Source organism: Oryzias latipes, chromosome 1 (assembly GCF_002234675.1).
Source record: "Oryzias latipes chromosome 1, ASM223467v1".
In the NCBI taxonomy this organism is placed as follows: domain Eukaryota; kingdom Metazoa; phylum Chordata; class Actinopteri; order Beloniformes; family Adrianichthyidae; genus Oryzias; species Oryzias latipes.
Genome location: NC_019859.2, coordinates 29,838,275 through 29,861,495, shown reverse-complemented (window position 1 = coordinate 29,861,495; position 23,221 = coordinate 29,838,275). Strand labels below are relative to the sequence as shown.

Genomic DNA, 23,221 nt, shown 5'->3' with positions numbered 1-23,221 from the left:
CTTTCAAATGGGCTGCCTCTTTCATCCTCCCCTTTTTGTCTTTTTTTGTTTTCACTGAGTGACATTATTGAAGTCATTTGCACACTTACAGTGTAGAACCATTGCCACGCTGCAACAGGGGAGGGTGGGGGGTCTAAGATGGTGGACGGACAGTGCTGTATGTTTTACGCCCGCAGCGCCAGAGAGAGACCGTGGGGTGATGGAGGGGATGGAAAAAGAAGACGGATGCTTTGAAGAGAATAGAGGCTGTGGTGCAAAGAGTTTGGACCTGGTGTGTCCGTAGCCGCTGTGGCCCCCTCCGAGCAATCTCACTTAAATCCCAGAATGTGCACCTAATCAGACCTCCATGCAAATCCTTTTTTTTTTGGACTGAAACGAGTTGGAAGGGGGTATAATGGTAAATTATGGATCATTACAATCTGCAAAAATTACAGTTAATTGCTGCCACCTGCAAGGGGCTCTGACCCACTATGGAATTTTTCCATCATAAAAAAGCCATTTGCCCACATGCATTTTTGCTCCCTCTCTCATAAGAGCAAATAAAATGTGCCCGTTACATTGGTTTTGGCTCCATGTGCGCTTCCTGATTATGTGTGTGTTTTTACGGCTTGAAGTAGAAAGCCCCACGTCACTCATAAAATGGTAGCAACAACCTGAACTCTCCTGTACACTTTTTCTTTGATTTGCTGCCTGGACGCTCCTCTCGCCAGCCTAATGCACGAGCACAGAGTGCATACGCATGAGGGAGAACAGAGATGGATTTTTTGGCTATAGTGAAGGACAAGACAGGAAGATGGCGAGGGGGGTGGTAGAGCATTGTGTCCGTCCGAAGCACAAAAAAGAAATCTTGACAAGAGAAAGGGGAAGTGAACGAAGGAGGGAGAGAAGTGTAGCGTGAAGGGGACATTCCTAATGACAACGTACTACATTTGTGTAGGACGCCAAAGCCGCAGCACAACACTTCAAAGACTGGAGTCTTGAACAATGCAATCACTTGTCCATCTACAGACGTTTGACAAAGTGTGTTGGTACTGCAAAAGCTGATAATAATTGTTATTCGCATCCAAGAAGAGAACGTGCTGATGTCCAACACGCTCAGATTCACAACAACGCCACAGAAGAAATCCAAATATGCACGCCATTGTCCTTAATAGCCGTCCTCAAAGGGATGGAAGGACAGTTATTCAAAGGATGAAAGACATTTTGACAAGGCGTTTGATGTATTGTTTTTTTCTTTCTTTTCAGTATGGAGGAGCACAGCACTGTGCGAGGGATGATCTTTCAAACGAGTCTGTCGTCTAATGGAATAAAAGAAAGCTCCCACTCTCTCTGTCTGTTCCCCTCCTTCCAGTAACTTGAAGTCTGTGGCGAGTTAGGGCTGCAGAGCAGGAGAGCCAGGCCTAATGCTGGATCCTCGGGTCTCTTTGAAATAGGATCAGCGGAGAGCAGAAACCACACTGACAACCTCTTAGCTGCCATTTCATGGCAGGGGTTGAAGACGGGGACTTTGCAGGGGATAGGAAAGAAAGAGAGTGGAAGACATGCAATTGCCAGAAAAGCAATTGAGCAATTTAGAAATATGAAGATGTTAAGAGCCAAAGCACAAAATAGCTAAAGGACAAGAACACGGGGTTTATTAAGTCCTGAGAAGCAACGCACGGCAGCACAAAGCAGGCAATTATGACGATGGTAACGGACACTGCATGGCCATCAGGCAGAGAACATGATCTAGGCCACATGTACAAAGCCCCAGGCCAGGAAGAAGAGAAATTACGGCACTCAGAGCAACAGATAAATACCAGCTTCCCAGACAACTGTACTAACTTGACACAGGTATACACAGCCTGCAGATTGATGTGCTCAGTTTGTTCTATTGTTAGGGAAGCAGCACCAGACCTGGTCTCTTCAGGCACGTCTCCACTAAGAAGTTCAGCTACATATGGCCTTTATTGTTTCCATGGTCAAACACTGGAAACCCATCCATGTCGCCCCACTTCCTTGTCCCCCTTTTTCCCAAGAAGACCACATTTAGGAGCTGCATTCTGCTGATCTGCTGCAAGAACTAGTATGATTAAATTGTCATAAACAGCCCCTTGTCAAAAAACAGGACGTGAAGTTTGAGTTCACACCACCGTTGTCAGCACCGGTCCAATGTGGTAATAATGGCCCCACCCAAATTAAACTACAGAGAGGGTATGATGCAGGATGAAGGTGATGAGTCTCTTTGACTGTCCTCAGCAAAAGTTCTGCATTACCTCTCAATCAGTCTTCAAAAAATGAATAAACCAACAGCTAAAAAACTGAGATGTGCTTTGAAGAACATCAGAGATGCTCAAACTTTCTAAACACCTTAGGAAGTTGGATGACTTAATTTGACTTTCTGTCTTTGTTTCGTCCTTGATCATTTCCTGTCTTGGGCTCAGGCCTGCTGAGTGAGACCCCGCAGCTTTCACTCATATTGGTCATTTAGCTAATGGAGGAACGAGCTAACAGGATTAGCTGACAGGTCCTCTAGGAGGAGAAGGAAGAGGATGAGGCACAGAAGCAGAAGTCGGGGACACGGCATGTCATGGCCAATTTTCCAAACTCCGGAGTCGCTGTGGTTGGAGAGAGCACTCTCGCACACCTGGAAAGTGATTATGCTAATAGCAGATCGTTGCCAATATTCATAAGTGTTTATAGGTGTTGGAGTGAGCGCTTTGGGAAGATGAAGGGTTGTCAATACAGTGCCTCTTAAGGAGCTGTAACTGCCGTTAATGTGATTACCGCTCTGTTTATGTCATTAGGGTATTCACAGTCAGGGATTGGACATGGGTGAAGGGTGAAGCAGGAGGAGAGGAGAAGCTAAGGAGAGGAAGAAGAAGAATCTGCAGTTGCTCCCATCAGAGTTCTTTTTAAGTGTCCTACATTTATTTTTAAATCATCGTTCTATTAATGCTGTTGAAATGAATTGGACACACATTTTAGGTTACAGCTGAAGCTTTGAGGAGAAATACATCTGCTGTATTTGTCTGCAACCATGTATTTAAAAGTAACACCTCGCACCGGCCTTGACCTTTTTCCCTTCTCCGATGTGTTTATCTGTGTTCCTCTGCCACACAGTCAGCCTCATACAGTCGGTTCTTTGTTCGGGGCCAGGCTTGTTTTGGTGAGTTGAGCGACTGGAGAAAGACAAAGGGCTTGTTTGACCAACACTTGTTTCTGGGACAAAGCCAGGTGCAAGAAGTAGAGTTTGCCAAGCAGAAATGAAGCCAGGACAGAGAGGCTGAAAAGACGGAGAAAAAGTCGAGATGACGTGAACATGCAGGAGATTAACGGAAGCTGTTACTCTCACAGCTTGGTGTTTCCTCATCCTGAGTCACCAAAAGCATTTTTGGACTGATGGTGATGGAGCAGAGACTTCCGTTGTCTTATTAAGCCTCAATTATTACTTGGTTGATAAATGGATCTGTTTTCTTAAAAAAGTGCAAACATTTTGACTTTAGATGCGCCGCACTGCCTGCTTTCATACCTGACCATCCTGCCTTTGAGCTTTTCTCGGTTGAACTGTGTTTGCACCGGACGTGCCCCACCCACCCACCCACCAATCCGTCCAGCTCCCGTTCTACATCTATCATTTCATCCTCCGCTCCAACATTTGGACTAAGCTGGCTCGCTTGGTTTTGTTTGTGGAGGGCTCTCTTGTAAGCTGGGCCAGCCGTGTCTCTGATGGAGATCGTAATTTGCTGTCTGCTCACCAGCGACGGTGGGAGGCCGCACCATTGTTTTTCCTGCTGGCTCTAATGGTACAGAGAAAGCACCTCCGGGTCTCTAAGCTTAAGCAGTCTAATTAAACGCACCATTGCTTATGCAAGCCTCCGCAGAGTTTGTTTGTTGAGTTGGGATCTGACTCACAAGATCAAAACGACATCAAAAAAAGCCAATGCTCAGTGGAAGAGGAATTAAATGAAGGAGGGGAATCACAGAAAAGGCCAGTGTCTCTGTAAGCACATATGTCCAGGTACATAAGATGTCTTAATCAAGCAGGTGCAATATCCCAGATGGGCGAGGAGTCTGAGCACTCCAGAGGGGAAATGTCAAAGGGTTCTGTCAGAGAAAGATACGTCTCAATAACCTGCAGCGGACGGAGGTGGGGACGTGGTGAAATATGCAAATAAAGCGTACAATAAGTTGTTATTGAAATGAGTGGAAACAGCAGAACATGTGTGATAGCTTCTGTTGTTTAAATGAAGCTTACAGTGAGCCGAATGCGTCATCTGCGTTTGACTGGCTGTGACAAGATTGCCTTCGTATGACATGAGGCAAGCAGCTTCCCCATCTCCGCACCGCTCAGCTTATGACAAGCTGGCATCTCTGCAGAAACGATGAAGGAGGATCTGGGAGGTCGACTAGCTGCACATTTCTGCATAAATCTCTAGATAGATAGCATCAGGAGAGGAGAAGCAGGGGAGGGAGGCCGGCAAGCGGCGAAGGATGATAAGACCCCCGGGGCAGGGCATTCAGCACTGTCAGAACTGCTTCGTCCTCAGCCATTGGACGAGTGGAGCGCATTATAAGCCTGCATACCATTTGCCAAGATGCGATTCGGCTTCAACGGAGCACACAAGCCCCGCGTCCGACCTCTCCTCTTTACTTCGCCTTGACATGCAGAGAGATGGACAGAACATCACAAACGCCACAGGAAGGAGGAAGATCAGAGGGAGGTGGACTGAGGCACTGACAGCAACGTGACGTAGAAACCCTGGGATTTAGCAAAACATTAACTGACAGCTTCACAAAAGCAGATATTAGACAGTCAATAAACAAAAAAAATGGGTCCAATGCCAGACACAAAGAGAAAATAAACACAAGATTTAGGACATTAAGAAAAATATGAACATGTACAGACTTAACAACAGTTTCCACTCAAGACTTTAAAATGATGTATAGCAGCTGCACTTGACACCTTTAAAAAAAACAATAAACATTTCGTATGCGTAATTCATATTTCTCTTACCATAGTATCCTTTTGTCCTAAAAGTAAGACCGGATTTATGTGATCAGCTGCACAGCTTTAAGACTGTTTATCAATTTATTTTCGTCGTCTGCACTCTTGTTAATCCCGATAAAGATTCTGACTTCATGCAAAACTGCAGAACTGACAAAGAAAAAGGTTACACTCCAGGAGGAACAGAGTTATGGACAAAGCCTGGAGTGAAGGTGCACAACAGAAGAGCAAAAGGTGAGAGAATGATCTGCAATCTCAGACCTGTATTTAAAGCATCTGTGAGCCGCTAACAGCTTGGACATTCACACTGCTCTCGGCAGTCTCTGCGCTCCTCATCTCGTACTGTTCCTCCTCTTCCTCCTCTATGTTCCTCAGACTCACAGGTGAGCAGAAATTTTCCCTAGTCAAAGGCTTGAAAACAGGTATTCCCGTCTGCTTTTATTACTGTGGAGCTGTGCAGATGTTCATGACCGGATTTACAACTAACCTCAACAACGTTAGTTAAAATCACAGGATCACAGGATTTATGATCACGGGATCATAAATATTACATATATTTTACATATATTACAGAAAAATATTACAGAAAATTATGAATTTATTTTAAAAAATGTTTAAAGAATTTTCTGAAAAACTGAACATTACAATAAAACCATTAAAGACTAGGACTCTATTTGTATTCCATAAAAATAAAGTCTTTATAGTGACAGAAACATCTTTGTCCAAACATGCAAAAATCCAAAGGTAAATTTTAAGCAAAGTTTAGTGAGTAATATGTGATGTTTTCCCCTTTGGTAAAGAAATTCACCACAATGATCCTTTTCTTTGGTAATATTGTTGAGAAAGAATTGGACAATTGGTAGACAGATTCTGTTTTGAAATAAATAGGCACAGAAAACACACGAAACAAACCAAGTTTGGGTCAGAATATGTTAACATTTTTAGGGGGTATACAGTAGACAAGCTTTTTCATGGCCTGCCTGTTCTTCTAGAGTTTGCTCACTGTTGTCCCACTGACAGACACCAATGGATACGGGGTGACCTCCATAAAAAAATAAATACTGTTTTCAAAAAAGAAATCTTAATTTCTGTCTTGCAAAGAAAAAACTGTTGCATCTAAAGAGTTGTGCAATAGCAAAAATAAATATAGAATGTAAAGATGTGCCAGAGATATTTGCTTAAAATACATTTGATTCTGAGTGGAATAAATGATGAAACTCACCAATATTTCAGCTTAATCAACATGAAAGCGCTGAATGAAAGGAGGGCATTTAGTCTTTATAAGATACAAAAACGCTCCAATAAAAAGACTAAAGCCCTTCTGGTTGCATTGTTTTTATATTAAACAATAATATATTATAAAAGAAGGACAGAGGCATGCTGCCTGCACTCGGAAGATCAAACTGTTTCACCCAAACAGACAAGAATAACTTAAGTTTCTCAGCCAAACAGAGTGAAAAGCATCATTATGTCACAAAAGCTTCAATAAACTCTCTTTGAAAGAACAAAGTTTTCCTTCTTGGTAGCTCAACTGTAGGAAAATATACAGGACTTACTGAGTTTAGACAATAGCTTCAACCAAAGCCATAGTGGTTGTGAAGTGACTCAAAATGTGTTTTTGCAAAAAAGACTCATAGCTGCCAGACAGGACATGTTTAAGAAAAATCTAAATTAGAGACAGTTTTTCTTTATTTCAGAATATTTTGATTTATTTATAGGAATTGCCCTCCTTCTAGTTGCATGCTTGCCTGTCTGTTGTGGCGCTAAAGTGGAAAAAAGTTGTTTGTTGTTCAAGCGAGCTCACAGTGGCCTCAGAAGCTCTCAAGCCCGGCTATCATTTAGAAACCAACAAACAAGGCTTGTTTTAAACGCGCAGTTATTTTTCAGGCTGTCCCACCACCTCAGGGTGAGAGGACCAGGGCATGTGAGCTCAGGCCAACCATAGCAGCTCGTTATGCACAGGAGCCCCAAGGCATTGTGAGGGGACATGGCACTTTCAAACAAGAGGAGCAGTGTTAAGAGTGTCCCGAGGCCCGGAGCTGAGGGTTTAACACGCGTCCCATCTGGTGTGTGTGACTGTGCGCACGGTGGTCGAGTGGTTAAGAAAGGAGCAAGAATCACTCTGTAGATCCAGGGCTTTCTCTGGGTCAGATGGAGCTTGAAAACGAAAAAATATGTTTTTCTCTGCCACAAACTTAGTCTCAATTTTTTTGAAATGTCCTGTTCATTCTGCTCAGCTTCCTGTATGAAGAGAAAGAACCAGAGAATGCAGCCAGAAAATATGAGACCTCCCTGTCACTACCCACCACCACCCATTCATCCAACCCTCCAGGTCCCAGCCCATCACTAATTCATCGAGAAGAAAACTGCGCTCGGCCAAAACTTGATAAAAATTGCAAAAATGGCCTCCTGTTCGGCCCTGTTTTAGGCCCCTTCCAGACATTTTGACAGAAAAAGGAAGGGCCATGGCACAGCAAGTGGTCAAAGGGCCAAAATGACCTACATATGCTGTTTCTTCAGCACTTCTCTGTTCTGGGATGGAACCAAGCAAAAACCAAGCCACCACGGCACTGAGCTCCTCTTGTAGCAGATGCCCTGCTTCTAACTAAGCTCATGTGATCCATGTCTGTGGCGCTGAGGGAATGCTCAGTAAATTGGTGGACAATAGCAGACAGGCGAGAAGCTCATAAAGCCAGCATCTATCCGTGGTTCTACAGGCAGTAGCTCAGCCTCAGTGATGAGGGTGCACGTTAGCACGCGTTTGTTCATCGATGGTTGCTAATAAAGTTTAATTGTAGTTTTATGTTCTGCCCTGACTCAAAGCAAACATAGAATATGTTATATAATTAAAATAAAGAGGACTTTTACGCTAAAGTCTTGAGGTTGAGGTGTATGGACATTAAGGTTAGACCAGTACACAATTTTTGTGTGTTCACCTGCTTGTGCTGTGTCTTTTTTCAAGACTGTCTGTTAGATTCACTTTGGTGTTTTTAGATACTGAATGGCTCCACAGTGTAAAAACATGACAAAAACAAAGGGAAACAAGGAGTCAGATAAGCCACCATCTCAGTACCAACACCAAGGAGCGTTACGAAGGCTTGAATAAAGAATAGTGAATACATAAAATAAATCTTTTTTAAATAAGTCAACATAAAGAGAAAGCTGTGAAAAACCACAGGATAAGTAGAAATTAGTTTGAGCTTCGGGATTTTCAGCAACAAGAGGACTGTTAAAATGTTTTAAAGCAGAGCAAATGAAACCAAAGAGCAGCAATCCCTCCGTCGAGCCTCACCTGTCAGACCAAGTAACACCTTAAAGAAACGAGCTTCTCGATCTGATGTGAGTGACAAGAGGTTGTTCTGAGCGTCTTTGGTGACAGAGGTTTATTCACAGGCAAACGTGTACACAGCGTGATCCACGCCGTCAAACCTCAGATTCACACAAATGCACACAAAGTCAACTGAAATGTGTTTAAACTAAATCCCTCTTCAATACCCACAATGACATTATCAGCCACTTGTGTGAAAGCATGGCTGGTTGGTTTATTAGAAGATGGAGGAGATGACTAAAAGTTATTTAACATAGGTTAAAGCAGGAGTAATTTTTGCTCCGCTCGTGCAGTCGCCCGTCTCTGTCTCCTTTTGTCTTTATTGTCCCTTCAATAATTGCTCTTCTGACAGGAATGTACACCCACTCCCTGCAAATATGAACTCGTCTTCTCAGGATTCACCCTGTCATCTGAAGATTGGCTGACAACCCTTCGGCTGACAGCGGGGTCGCGGGAGCAGCAATCCCAACGGACTGCTTGTGTTGCATTCCGAGAAGTGAACTCTGTTTGTGCAAGGTCAAACTGCAGAGCTCTTGTGAGCTAGTTCCATACATATCCAACTGATATGGAGCAGGCCTCAAAAAAAAAAACAGGAGAGCTCCAAAGACTCTGGAGACAGGCCAGAGAGGTTTCTGCAAACCTGTTCGTCGTCCGTACAATTTGGAGTGGGACAGATGATGAAATGGGAATTTAATGGAAGTGAAAGAACAAGGACATTATGTGAGAAGTGTGAGATGGTGCCAACGAGTGTCAAGAATGGCTTTAAAAGCTGTGAAGAAAGCAAAACAAAAGAGTAGTGGACATCTCTACTCTGCTGCAGCCATTTCTACATTACATTAGTGGCAGCTGCTTCCTTTGTGCACTTTTATGGGCTGGCCCCGAGAAAAGGCTGCTGAAATGTCATTTAATCTGCCGCACAAACTCAAGAGTCTGTCAGCCACTCAGACCAGAACTAAAAGCTCTACGCTGCTGTTGCCGAAGCAAAAAGAATGCTAATAATATCCATCCCTGAAGCCACACAGCAGCATTTTGTGAAAACCAGAGGGGGTTTGTGGGTGTCGCATGAGGGATCCGAGCATCCTCTCCAGTCCAGGACGAGTCCTTAATGGTCTGTGAGGGAGCCAGATAACCCCCCCACCCCCATAATCACCTCCTGTCCATCCGTTCAAGTCATTAGCTATGTAAATGCTTACCAAAACACCAAAAAGAACCTCTTATTACGTTGAGAATGTGTCAGATGAGCTGACACAGCTGTTTCAGTACAAAAAACACTGAATTTTATCAAGTATTTTAACACTTCATAATCCAACCTTTTTCTCCTTCTTTTGATCAATTATTGTATTTATTGTTATAATCACAATCTGATTTCTTAAGACAAGTCATTCTATGTCATGGTTACATGTCCTGAATATTTTCACTAAACAAACAACAATTCTTGTTTCACAGTCTTGCAGAGTCAAATTCTGTGTGCAAAAATACTTTTTTATTTTCATCTTTAAACCTTTGTTTTATTGACATAAATGTTGGCTTCAAACATTTGAATTAGAGACGGACAGGATGTGCTAATGAATCAGTCTCTTCAGGTCCAGCATGCGCTCTCACAGACCTGAATTTGTTTTTCTCCCGTCGGTCTGAGCCCTGATTAAATGTGTTTTTGACAAACTTTTTTTTTTCCTGATAACATTTCTGACAAAGGCCTTCCAAAGAGTTTCAGCAAAAACTCAAATAACCAGACTTCTTTTGGACTTAAAAAGAGACCAAGCAGGCAATTTAGAAACATTTAGGAAATGTCAGAACACAGAGCGACGTTAACCTGACGTATGGATGAAGCTCTGACGGAGCTGTACAGGCCTCCTCCATCATGCTCTATGTGGCTTCACGATGCATCCACGATCCTCTGACTCAGATAAACTTGGGAGGGGGACTTATACCGCTTATACCGGAAAGGATGAGATGCAGGTTCAAGTGGCCCATTTTCTCCAACCTCTTAAGATGGGGGGGGGGTTACAGGACAAGGTCAAAGCCTCACACCCCCAGCAGAGAAACCCAGGGAGTGGGGTGATAGCGGCTCGTGTGTACCAGATCCCCGCTCCATCTGCTAGAATGATGTGGATCACAGACGAGGAGATTTGCAGACTCGCTGGAGATGATGGAACTTATAGGCACACGGCTAGCGGAGTGGAGGCGGGATCCAGCGAGTGAGGACGGCGCAAGTTTGGTTGCTGTCCCCGAGGAATGACCCGTTCTGCCTCTGAGTCCTGAAAGTCAAGTTTCTTCTCACCATCAAATTCACATAAATGACACAAATAATGGGTTATATGTGCCTGAGCTGTTTCTGCAGTCCGTCAGAGCCATTGCTAGTCTGCAGTGCAATTTAGAGTTGTTGAGTTTTGCCCCAGCACCTGGAAAAGCTGGTTTTCAGAAAGCCGAAAAATTCAAATATTAAAATAATGTGCATGTTTCATCACAGGCACCACAGTTTGTTGCTTTCATCTCCAAAATCCAATGATTTAAACAAAACAAAAGATAATTCATGAATCAAATCTTCACAACTGCGTGATGTATGATGGTAGCGTCCAACAACCTAAACGATGTGAATAGCCAGAAAACATTACACACAGTTTTACCAGAAAGACTGTAGGTTTCCCCCCTAATGTAAAAAAAAAACATTCTAGGAACATAAGCCCTAATGTTATTCAAGCATAACTGCTTAAAACATTAAGCAATGAATATGTGAAAAGTAGCTGCTGGGTCTGGTGTTCACAGAGTAAACTGGTGCAGTTTTACAGATGTTTTGAGGCGGAAGGGTCCAAAAGCCACAGCTATGACTTTTTGGTACATATTTTCTGGACTTTTAAGTTTCAGAACAAAAAACGGATCAACCTTTGAAAATACAGTGCTATAGTGCGGCTAGCCAGTCCATCCAACAATAGCTGTTAATGATTCAACCAGAAAACTCCCCTACACCTCTGCACATTTCATGAGAAATGTGTTACATGTAAAAAAAAAAACAAAAAAACAATAGCTTGTTTAAAGAGCTGCTGTGTATCTTTAAAAAGGTTTGCCTGGTGCTTAAATGCACAAAGGCTAAAAAGGACACTTCCCTGCATTGTTCTCAACTTTTCCACTTTTTACCATCCTTTCAAAGACCAGGGAAACAGCTTGATAAAACCAGTCAGATCAGTGTATTCATTACTAGTTTACCTGGCTAGGATTTAAGTTAGAGTTTGAACTTATTTAGACATTTTAAAAAACAAGCATAACTAATTTTTCCTAATTTTTCATCTGATCAGTCTGGAAAATGACACAGGTCACAAGTTTGTGGCCACACTCACAAACTCAAACAGGCACACAGTCAACATTCTCCAGCTCCAGCCCTCGAGCTGCAAAATCCAGTTCAAATGTTATTCATCTGAATGAGTCTACAGGTCTGATTGGGAAGTTTCAGTCAGACTAAATAAGATAAGTCCATGGTTTTTGACCGTGTCAGTTTACGGTGTGATAATAGGGCCCACTTTTATTTTTTCATGTTCTTCTTATATTTGTTGATGCCTGAATGGGTCAATGCCAAACATACACAAATTAAAAACATTCTAATGTCAAACCAAATTCAACCTGCTTCTTCTTTCCACCTCCGGCCAAATAAAACATGTCACATATAAAACCAGTGAGAAAAAGAAAAGATGCCAAAAATCAGAGAAAAGTGGAACAGACTAATGAAGACATGGAAGGCAGGAGGATGGGAGGTGTGGGGGGGCTGTGAGGGGACAAATTAACCTTTTTAATTGAGGGGTGGTAGCCCTCTTTGGACTGTGCAGTTGGATCCAGAGCGCTGACAGATGATGAGAGCGAAATGGCAGGCTTATTACAGGCAATCTGGCCCCACAACTTGGCAGAGCGCTCCAGTACCAGAGCCTAGGGAGAGCAGGGCATGTCCAGCATGGCAAGCAGCCCCTGCCAGGCCGCTCCCCGGCAGAAACAGCCCCGCCTCAATCAAGGTCTGACATATCTCTGAACTTCGAACTGAGGGGCAAAAGGCTCTCATCTGGGAATCGGGTTTCTAACACCATAACACAATACCATCTGGGCATGAAGAAGAACAAGAGCTCAGCTTTAGTGAAAGAGAGACAGAACCTGTCTGACAGGTACTGCGGCGTGGGGGGTGGGGGTGTCACCGAAAAATTCACACATTATTGCAACTAACCTAAGTTTATACTTGTGACGGTTTCAGGCCCGAAACCTGCCTGAGTCCACAGACTGTTTAAATTCAGCTAAAATCATTGGAGGAGACCTGTCTGCCTGCCTGCCTGTCTGTCTGTCCTCCTGCAAGAGTCATATTTATGTCTGGAGATATAAAGGAAAACAAACACCAAGGTCAGGGGAGCTATAGTTTGTCTAAAGCGTAGATAGCCTTTTCTCAACACGCCGCAGACCTGTCTTAGCAAAAAAACCTTGTGGAGGAGGAGTGGGGGCAGGATTGATTTCATTGTTACCATTAAAACCCATCAAGTCCAAAACCTCACTGCGCTGACAGATATCCAAAGGCCGGCAGCGCAGTGAGGATGGACAGAAATCTGACCCAAACTGCAGTAGTAAAGAGCAGAATAAATGCCAGTGTTATAAAGCAGAACGTCGTTCCGTGCTCCCATCACTCAGTCCGAGTTTTTCTGTTCACCGTCCAGCAGGCAGTTGGAGAAAATAATCCTAATGTCTGCTCTGAATGGCTGAGCCCAATAACCAGACATCCACAGCCATCTCTGGGTCATCGTCGCCAAAATATGAATCTTTGTTCGCCTCCTCTATCCACTACCTGCATCCACTTTTCTGCTGAATACATCAGTCTGTCTGTGATTAGCTGTTTCTTATTCTAATGCTTTGTGAAGGACAAATAAAGGGACAACTGGACTGTGTTTAGTCCAAAAATGCACCAACAGGATGACGTGGAAGTCCTCCGTCTCCGACTTTCACACTCCATGAATCCCACAGGCTGTCTTTGTGTGGCACAGTCCGTGTCACAGGCAAACACTGCAGACACATGGCCGGAGAGAGCAGACTACCATCTGGGAGCAGTGGCCGGCTTTGTCTGGGGTTCTTGGGGTGGGGGGGGCTTAAACGTGGACCCCCCTATTTAATACACACACATAAACCATACACACAAATCTTACAACAGTCCTCCTCACCCTCCCCATCTCACTTCTCTAAGTGTGAGAGCTCTCTTCATACAATCTGCACATATACATATGCAAATTAGCGGGGGGTATTGTAAAAACAGCCATCATCTCACGCACATGCACACGTACATGCACACAGCAATGATACTCTCTGACTGAGTAAAGCAGCCGCACCAATGTGAAAAAGATTTCTGAGAAACAGCAGAGCGCTGAAAGGCTGAGAGAGGTGTGGGAAGATGAGAAGAAGGACCTTCTCCAGAAAATAAACTTGTGTGAAATACATGCAAATGGGATCACTTGCATTTTCACAAAGACACACACACAAACATGCACACAAACACACACACACAAGCAAACATGCATTATCCATGTTCGCCCTGCAGCATGCATATGATTTCTATATTAGGACTCTATTTATCCACTCGCGCAAGATGTCATAACATCTGTGTACTCTCCTCGGGTTAAACAGCTAATGTTTTCATTTTGATAGTTTTAATATAACAAAAGAATCTTTTACAGGTTTCTTCATCTGTTTTGTTATTTTTCATAAAGTAACAAAAGCATAAATCCAACCATGTTTGGCTGAACTTGAACCTTTGACACTGGTGTGCTTTTGCTAGATTTAAGCACAGCCAGGCTGAACAAGAGATCAACGGGGAGGTTGGGCAGCACAGTCCCATCTGCTAACACTATGGCCACAGTTTTGTTGGTAATATATTTGTTTTTATTTTTCTCTAACGATATAAACTGTAGTACGAAGGAATGCTGGAGTTTAAACATGCTTTCTTAGTCCATTGTTCAGCTATATTGGTGCTTTAAGTGTGACTCTGATCTTTTGGTTCTTTTTTGGAGCTGGTCAAAGTTTACAATATTATTGCCTGTTGACTATGTGTGAACCCAAAACGGTTCCAGATTAAAAAAGTTAGGCTGGACAACACATGCGGTTCCAACAGCTGCTCATTTAGGGGGCGCTGTTGCCTTAAATGATGTTAGACAAGAACAGGTAAAAAGGCATGAGGCAAAAAAAAAAAAAGAGTAACGTTAGTCCTCTGATTAACAAAAGCCCCCGTCCCTCCACCAACAAGACATTTACCTCTCATTTAGCTCTATTTTTAACTGTTTTAACGTGTGGCACACAGAAAATGTCCTCTCTGGTTATCTTCCTCTCTCTTTTTCTGGAAAGTAAAGTGTGTCCCATTAAAGTTAATCTGCAAGTTATCAGATCAAACTCACATCAAATTTACATTTATGCTTCAGTGACATGTACCTGCAGGAACCCCTTGTTCTTTAGACAGTTCAAAATAGGACCAACAATTCCCAAAAACCTGATGCCGAAGTAGAAAGACAAAGCTGCTGAGGAAAACCACAAAAATCACAATAAGTAAACTGATGCATAAGATCAACCATTTAGTGCAGGGGTGTCCAACTCCAAGCCTTGAGGGCCTCCTGCAGGTTTTCCAGAAATCCTGCCTATCTGCTGCTAATTACCTGGATCAGGTGTCTTAAGCCAATAAGGAGCTTCAATGGCAGGTTAGTTGGAAAACCTGTAAGACACCGGCCCTCGAGGCTTGGATTGTGACACCACTGGTGGTGTCATTATAGAGTGATGCCAAAGCATGAACGTCCACAGTGGTGGCGGTACAAAAAGCGCTACATGAACTTAACGTAAAACCATAAACCAGACATTAGTGCAAAAGCTGGTGAGCCGTCACTTCCACCTCTGAAACACCAAGAATACAGTTTCAGCCTGGTGGTTGCTCAAAGAACTGACACCAAATCAAGCCTTTCCTGTGCATGTGGCAGCAGCCCTATATGTACATCAAATTCTTTCATCCAAATTTCACAAATCTCATGTTAGCTGAGATGTTTTCAGTACACAAAAGCTACTGTGCTGTTAAGCCCATGTTGCCCCATCAAGAGTTGAGCGCCAACAACAACTAAACGTTTCCACCCTGCTTACAACCAGACCTCATTGCTCTCTCACTTTTCTTCCCACGCTCCTTTGCTTCTCCTTGCTCTCCTTTGCATTGTCTTGTGCCCTCAGGTTAGGGGTTCTCTCTGTTTCCTCCACTAAAGCCTGGAAAACAAGGAGGACGAGGAGAGGCAGAGAGCCAAAGGAGACAGCGAGGCCAGCCTCCTCCGGCCGGCCTGGATAACTGGTCTGAACTGGCTCTGACGCAGGTGATCCACTGACACATCCTCTTTCATGTGTGGGCAAAATGGAGCCAAGACGGCATTCCAGCCACAGGCAGCAGGTACCAGAGATGCATGTGTGTGTGTGTGTGTGGGGGGGGGGGGGGGGGGCATGTGCACATGGGTGTGTGTGTCCCAAGACCTTTGAGGCCTGGATCATTGCCAAGTTCATCTGTTAATGGACAGCTACTAGCAGAGCGGTCCCATCCCCCTCTTCCCCTGGTCGCCGTCTCTCTGGCAGCCGTGCCTGATCACGACCCCCCCTTAACCTCCCCAACCCCCACCCTGGCCTGCCTAAACACAGGCTAGCACTCCCCCTCTTCCTCCACACCCCGTCCCTCTTGTCCCTTGAAAGCTATATCATTCCCTTCCTCCTCACCATCTTCTCCTCCCCCCTCGGGCCCCCATAGCGCCCCCAGCTTCTTCTATTCAAGATAAACACTGGGCTTCAAGTTCAGGGGACACCCAGGGACCCTTTAACCAAACCATCTATCATGCTCCCTGCCTGAGACTCCTTTGGACTCTGCTTCCAATGGATCCGAGTTTGCCGCTTGTCTGAATGCCCCACCACCGCCGCCAACACCGCCATCGCCGCCACCCTCGCCCCACCGCCCCACCGCCAGGGCTGGACAGTGATGTCTGACTCAAGCAGTACAATTTTCTCCAACTTGTTCATCAAAAAAGCCCCCACTGAGTCCCCTGCAGTCCATCTGTGGAACAAAACTGTAAGGGGCTTAACAGTTTCTTGGTTCTGCTTTGAGCCAGACCTCCGCCAGCGCATTTATGACATTTATGTGAGTGCAGTACTGACGGCCTCTCTAACAGCACTGCTAAACGCTACATGGCAGCTTGTTTCCTTTCGCTGTAGCTGGAGCTGCAGCATCCTGCTGTTAACACCCACAGCTTAACTTTGGTTCTTTGTTTTTACCTGTTGAGAGAGTCAGAGCCCGATAACCTGAAACATCACAGCTGCTCAGAAACTCTTTCCCTCCAAATTTATCTACAAGAGTTTGGAAATCATTAGTAAATCATGCAGCCTTTTAGACTTCACAGCTTTAAGCAGAGACGGCAGAAACATGTTGTAGGAAACCCAACTAATTAAAGCTGTTGCACTAAAGTTTAACATGAAGATGTGCAAAAGTGTTGACAGAATCACCTTCAGCTTGCGTGAATCACAGAAAGAAACCAATTCCCCTGATTCTGGAAGGGAGCCCAGTGACGGGGAAACTGTCCTCCAGTTAAACTAAACCATTTTTAGTTCATTTATCAAATCAACAGGGTGGTTTCTGGATTGATGGCTGATGAGGGGAAATGGATGTAGGAGGCTGCAAAAATAAAAAAAACAAAGCGGTGTTTTGACATAGACTTCAATGTCGATATGAATCCATATGACCTTCAAAAACTGATCGACGGCAAAGGAATTAATTTACCTTTAAGAACCTGTTGTTATTGTTTTGGGGACAGAAAGTCAAATTAAGATGCATGCAAACCCATTAAGCAGACCATTTGGATGCTGGTTAGCTGCTTGGTGCTTGTTTACATGGTTTCCTTAAGGTAACTGTAATTAAAATTAAGTAGTAACAAAAGTTATAACTAAAAGCAAAGTTATTAATTATTTATTACTCTTATCACCACCAGTCTAAGATTAACCTTTAGAGCTACCAAATCTGCTTTTATTTTGATAAATTAATTAAGAGAAGTGATACTTTAAAAATCTTGGAGCTGTGGAGATTTTAATAGTTCAGCATGATAATTAAAATAAAGACCAATATGATAAATCTGGCTTAATCTGCATAAGGTTTTCACACTCATTCATGCCATCATTGAAAGAATCAATAACACTTGTTTTTGTCTGTTGGAGCTCAGAACGGATTAATTCATGTTCGAACCAAAAGAAAATATTTATTCCAACGAATCTGAATGAACTGAATTTAGTCTCAAAAATTCGACTTTATTTAAACGTTCTTTCCTGTGAGAGTCAATAAAGCAGCAGGTAATAAGAGAAGTGCAGCAAACAAACAAGTGCACAGAATAAAACAAGGTGAATAATGAAAGGTTATTTTTGTAATTCATTTTTGCCATGAACTGCAGCAAAAAATAAACTCATTTCTTGTTGCCACGATGCCTTTAAATCTCTGCTTTCCAGATCTAAAGGTTGGAACTCATACAACACTAACAAGTTTTCTATTTACAGTCCCTCCAGCTTTTAGTCCTCCTCCTGTCCTCCTATGTCCCTCGGACAGGCAGCCACGCCGTGCCTCCCTAAAGCTTTGCAGCTGCTGTCCTCTCCAGGCTGCCGAGAGGGGCACTGGCCAGCAGGTTTTAGAGCACTAAATTATCCATTAGATGTTATCAAGTTGTAGCAGGGTAATGCCATTCTGCTAGGAATCATCAATCTTTCATGGGTCCAAGACGCAGCATTCATTGGGATGCACTGCCAGAATCTCTGTACTGCCGGAACGCCGCCGAGCCCATCCAGCAAACAGAAGTGTACGTAAACCTGGACATGTACCCGCAGTCAGTCCCTGTGTGCCGTCAACAGTTATACATGCTGACATGAATGCAGCCAGGTACATGCTCCTGCACTCTGAGAGCAGTAAAAAGAAAAACTGCTTGTTTATGCAGCTCAACTATATTTGGATGAATCACCCCCCCCCTCAAAAGTATATCCTTAAAGCGAACACTTCCTGTGCAGCGTTCTAGTTCTCTGTCGCTTCCTGCCCAGGCCTGGCTGGGCAGACATGTTTGGAATGTGCTCCGGTAATGGACTAATCAAAAATGCAAAACAATTGGCAATTACCGCACGGGGCCCTAATGGTCATTAGAATTTACAACAAGGTAATGAACTGAGAGTCAGCTCAGTCCATGCATATTCATAAAGCAATCAGGCCTTTGAAGATTAAAGAAGCGCTTCAAATTTAAATGAGGGTGCCAGCATGTTATCAGTGAGATTCAGCCTGCAAAAGTAAAGGGTGCCTGGGACAGGAGTGTGCATTCAGACATGTGTGTCTGCGTGGAATGAGGGCTGAGGGTCAGTTTGGTGTGTGCATTTGCCACTGCACATGCCAGCTTAGCTGGGCCAGCTGCTAAATGCATGCAAACATTATAACGTTTATGATCTTTAAAACATGAAGAGAGGAAAACAGTTATTTTCTGATCAACATTTAAGGAGGAGGGGTTTGAATAAAAGATCAAATATGCTCTCAGCTTCAGCTATTAGGATGCAATGATGTTTGGTAACACCCTTGAGGAATAAAGCTCTATGTTAGTGCACGCCTATTAAAAGCCGAAGAAGCACCTTAAGCTGGTGAAACACATTCACACACAACATTCACACCCATTTGGTGCCCACACTTCATTCCGTTCAGGGTCACTGGGTGCTGGAGCCTATTCCAGCTGTCACTGGGGTTAGATGAGAGGAGCTCAGACATCAGTCCTTTAGCCACAGCTCCCTGTGAAGGAGGAACAGAAGGTGGGTGCATGCTGTTCCTTAGGGTTGTTCGGTTTTTCTGGTTCCCTCCAACTGCAGAGGAACTGCACAGCCTGTTTAAAAGTCTATAGGCTAGAATGGGTCCAACTGACAGAACATGCCCGAGTACTTCAGCTTTCAGTGACATCACTTATACTAATGACTCAGTTATTTCCGTCAGATTTATACGTTCAGTCGTCAAAAGGCTGTTTCAAAGACGGCTTTAAATGTAGCCTGATGGACGTGGCGTTCACATAACAAAACTTCTAGTTGGGGTCAAGTTCACCTGGTAACAAATTTCACATGCTTTCAGCCGTAATTAGCCAGAGGCCACATGAAGAGCAGCCCTTTTGGAGAAACGTCCTCTCAACGCAGAAAGTAAAAATAGAGTCTGACCTCAGACAAGGCAAGCAGTCCAAACACAGATTGTTTTAATTCTTTCTGCTTTATCTTGCCTATTGTAAAGCATGACAGTAGAAATCTGATGGCATCTGAATTTGGAAGCAAATACCCCGCTTGGTTAAATTCAGTTTTGAATTTTGCAAAGAAAAAAAAAAGTTATTTCCACAAGTGCAGTGTCAGCAGGCGGAGCAGCCGTCTGCATGTTAAGCCATAAAACAGTGCAGCAGACTGAAGTGTAAAAGTTGTCACTGCAGATATCCACCACCTGTCTGACGCGGAGAATCCGATAATATGCAGGTTCAGACCAACACGGGGCCCTTGTCACTCTGGCATGGCCCCAGCACTATCACCGTACATGTGGGAAAGACAAAGCAACTGCCCCGCAGCACAGCAGACGGCAACAAAACAGTCACAACAGAAACAGGAGAGGTGAGGAGGCAAGCTGTGCTGGTCTGGTTTCACTGTCCTGAATCAACACTCACTCTCAAACTGAGCCAAATAAAGTAGGTTGGTTAAAGACGGCATCAAAGGGAAATTACCTTGTTAAATTCTGATCACACTCACTCCAGACCAAACACAGCAGCTTTCTGAAACACCGCATCTTTAGTTTTTGCTCTGATCTGTCACTTCCTGAACTACAGCTGCATCAAAGCCACATTTTTTTCTCTGTTTCTGTTCTGTCTAAAAATAAAGTCATTAACCTGCAGGCGGTGGGGCTGGCGGCTGGCGTGACAGGTGCTGACGCTGTCAAACGACCCCTGACCCAGGGACTGAACTACCTGCCAAGCTTGTGACGGGACATCAGCAGGACGTGTTCATTTTTCGACGAGGCTGTTTCATCTGATGCACGCTTTGCCGGAAAAGGCGCCAGCTTTCTGCAGCCTGATCTATAAGAGCTGGAATGAGCCTTGAGGCACACCACTGCAGCCATGCTGGAGGAGGAGAAAAGCAGCCAGAGATAGAGGAGGGGGGGGGGGTAAGGATCATATGTTCCTGACAGATCTCATCAACTAACAACACATCATGGAGCCTCAACCACAACATGTTTATTCCAGACCCTGCATAGCCACAGAGGAAGGAGTTTACACCCTTAACGGGGTTTGTGGGGGGTGGGGTCACAATAAACGCTTTGTGTCTTTTGCGAGAGCGTTTATGTGAACCTCTTTTTGTGCAGCAGCATGCAGGTTTGTGTGCATGTTCCAACCAGCCTCCACCTGGATGGCCTGAGGCTGTGGTGTTGAGGTTGTTAGAAGACAAACACAGACACAGGAAGCTGAGCCCCCGAGGACGCCACGCACACACACCACCGCTGTCAGCCTCACGCACGAGCTGCCACCTTTCCGTTTGCCTCGTCACACACACTCGCTGCTGCACACGCACACACACACACATATAAACACACGTCTGCCTTTCAAGCCCTGCTCCGCGCCAAGTCTGGCCTGGCATGGTCCACAGAGGGGTGTCCTCGGGCGAGGCTTGCCAAGTCAAAGACTCTTTCATGTTCAGCCTGCACACCCAGGGTAGTAAAGCTTTAACAAACAGCAACGTGCACACACTTCTCTGGCTCCCACACACTTACACCACGGGGAAAAAAAAAGCTGTAAACGATTTTAGCGGTGGAAACCACACTGACTTGCACACATAAGTGTACACGCACGTGCACATGCATTAACACCACATCCACACAGCAGATGTAAACATTATTTAGCTCTTGAATAGAGTCGAAGCATTAAATGCAACAACAAAGGGTGACAAATCTCCACCGACAACATTTGTGGGTGTTTGAAGCTTCTGAATGTGAAAAATTCCTCCTTAAACCCCATTTCCGTTCATTAAAACTTAGTGCAGTTCCCTGCCTATTAAAATAAGAGTGGTTTTATCAAAGCCCGGAGCGACTGTACCATCAAATTAGAGTCAGTTTTCTCAGACAATGGAGTGCTTATGTCAAAGAATTAGAAATAACTGGTGTCAAATAATTACAGCAGCGTGCATCTGTGTCTTTTCAGTATAAATTAAAGTGATCACGGCAACAAAGGCGCTGGACAAAAACTTGCACAATGGCCCATATGCCTGCACTCGAACACGCATACACTGGACATGAGGCAAGATATCACCACCAAGGAGCCCCCCAGCCCCCCCTCCCCCCTCTCTCTCAGCAGGGGACTGGGTGGAGAAAGGTGGCAAAGTGCCAACACAAAGCCTGCTAAACACCTTTGTCTCCACAACGCACACGAGGGGGAGGAGAGTGCAGGACAGGCAAGCTCCTGCTGGAACGCATGCCACAGCCGCAGAGAAGCGCTACAAAGAAATACGGAGCTGTTAGGATGTTTTTCTCCTCCCAGAGAAAAAAGGGGAAAGGTGCCCACCATGATTGACTCAGTATCGATTCAGACATGGGGTTAGAGCGCAGGCGGCGACTAGGAAATAGGCCAGAAGTGTGAGATGGTGGTGGATTTGCACAGCAACAATGGCCTCATTAACACATGTGGTTCTGCTTGCGGGAATGTGAGAGGTGCTAATGCTGGCCCGAGTACAGAGACAAAACGGGAAAATGTGGCACCACACAACAAACCAGTTCTATGAATGCTACAGCACAAAAAAACAGGAACAAACACATGGAAGTTGTGCCCGAGGAGTCAAACGATCGTTTCAAACACCAACGACAAAAATGTCTAGTTGACAAAATAAAAAACACTTAGCGTTTTTAACATTGACTGCATATGATCCTGTCACTGATGGGTTGAGAAACCATCATCTGCTGTCTTTCTGGGCTGCCCTTAATCTGTAGACAAGCTTGGATCCCTTTGCATATCTTAAATTGTTTATCATGCAAATGACGGCGCTCGGCTGCGCTGCCCTCTCTCCCCTAACGGCCCAACGCCCCAGACAGCAGACCCTGACCCCAGCTGCAGTCGGGAGACTCCCAGACGGCCTCAGCTGTCCCCTAGACAGAAAGGAACGGCCTCTGGTTCAGACCAGGGTCCCCTACAGATGGAATCTCCCCCCTCCCCCTCCACTGTCAAGTTCAACCATCCTGAGTGTCAGCTTCTGTCTCAGCCGTTCATTTGGAAAATGATGCTTTTTTTTATTGGGGGGGGGGGGTGAATCCTTGGAATGGGCATGAGCATGTGTGGCGGTGTCTCCCCTTACCTGAGTGGCTCTGAGCGGCAGGTTTACAGTAGAAGTGTAGGCTGTCATGCTCACACGACTCGCCCCTGATGTGAGCCTACAATCTCTTGCAGGCTTGTTTATGTGCCGCTCGCCAAACTGTTGACCTCAGATGTTTTAATGGAGCTAAAACAGAAGCAGATGAGGTGCTGCAGCTCAGGCAGATCCTCACTGTTCCAGAAAGTCCAGAGACACGGGCCTATAAATAAAGCTCAGCTCACAATGCCACTGACCTTATGATATCATGTGAACTCCACTGCATGATGGTCTAAATGAGCAAAGAAAAGCATGTTTGAACAGCTGACAAGGCCAAGAGGCATGTCAGATGTGTGCGTGAGATGGGGGTGTGTACAAGTTCATGTGTGTACACAGATGCTGAACAAACTGTACACTAATGAACGGCAGCCATTCTGTACCACGGGAGGCTAACGAGAAAAAAAAGGCAGTACGGCATGATGCCCTCTGTAGAGGAGAGGGCGGGCGCTATGAGCGCATTAGACCCG

General features: G+C 44.6%; 1 protein-coding gene across 1 annotated transcript in view; it reads right to left on the bottom strand.

The window, feature by feature from the left end:
- Positions 1-23,221, bottom strand: part of LOC101156306 (B-cell lymphoma/leukemia 11A) — a 33,261-nt gene that overhangs the window by 5,631 nt on the left and 4,409 nt on the right. The window lies entirely within an intron of this gene.